This window comes from Echinops telfairi, unplaced genomic scaffold (genome assembly GCF_000313985.2).
Source record: "Echinops telfairi isolate 266 unplaced genomic scaffold, ASM31398v2 ScPeMD7_7416;HRSCAF=8454, whole genome shotgun sequence".
Lineage (NCBI taxonomy): Eukaryota > Metazoa > Chordata > Mammalia > Afrosoricida > Tenrecidae > Echinops > Echinops telfairi.
Genome location: NW_022111316.1, coordinates 5,675,778 through 5,677,064, shown reverse-complemented (window position 1 = coordinate 5,677,064; position 1,287 = coordinate 5,675,778).

The following is a 1,287-nucleotide window of genomic DNA, read 5'->3' as shown; positions in this document are numbered from 1 at the left end:
TTGAGGTGAGACAAGAAGCAGCATTTAGAATATTCAAGGTTTACCAAACTCAGGGCCAAATGTTTTATAAATGGCATCTCATTTGCTTTCGACACAAATCTGGGTAAGAAACATTTTACCATCCATTGTAACAGGAAGTATTGCGGTTGTGTGAATGGAGGTAATACCTAAGTTGGGAGCTAGAATTCCATAAGAGTGCTCTGTGTTTAACACAATGCCCTGCTTGAGTACAAAGTCTCTATACTTCCAACAATGTGGCACTTCAAGGAATAAACCTTAGGTCACTCATGTCTACTCCTGCACACTCAGTCTGGGATATCAAATCTGGCAATGTCCATGTGGACTTACAGTAGTGAATGGACTATTGACCACAAAGAAAGTGATGATGCTTAAGAGATAGTGTTATAGTGTCCATGTTTATTCAAGGACAGAAGTTCCCACACATTTTTTTAACTCAGCTCCCAGTGATAGCCCTCTCATCATCCTTCAAATTCTGGGCTTTGAGTGTGATGCTCATAAATCAATGCAATAGCCCCACGATGGCAGCACACCTGGCCTGAGTGGTCCAGTCTCTCTCTTGTTCGGGACACAGCTATTCTACTGATAAGGGGGAGGAAAAAATGAGGTCCTCTCAATGGGAAGAGGGATATAAATTGACCCTACTCTCTTCGTGACTCTTTCAGAACGTGACTTTCTGCTTGGTTTTGTGCAGAGCTCTAAATATTTATGCTCTGGTATAAGAGAACCAGGTAAATTTATTTTTAATTATTACTCATTTGCATTTTTTATGCAACCTCTTAATTCACTGTGAATTGCTTAAAAGAAAAAAATGAAATGGGTTAAAATTTATCTAAACTTAAATCCTGTGAGTTCCTTTGCTTCTTTAAAGATGACAAAAAGATTAAAACTAAAATGGAATTGAGATTCGAGTGCTTTTGAGCATTTCACCCATCCTGCCAGCCCTACCTTGCTGCTGCACAGAGAAGAGATCAGACTGTCTAGGAGGTACTTGGTTTTATTCTTAATCCTCCCAAGAACCTGGTAAGATTCCACCCTGAAACAAATGAATCTTTTTCTTTACTTGGATTAGAGTTTCCAGAAATGGTTACATCATTTCTTGTTATGGGAGAACTTACCTCCCCAAAGTATGCCATGCCATGGGAATTTTAAGGTTTCGAAAGGAAAGTAAATTATACTGATCTTTAAGTTTTCAAACTCTTTATTAAAAACACCCCTGGGGATCAATTTATTCACTTTATGTGTTTGACTGAATAAGCTTTCTTAACT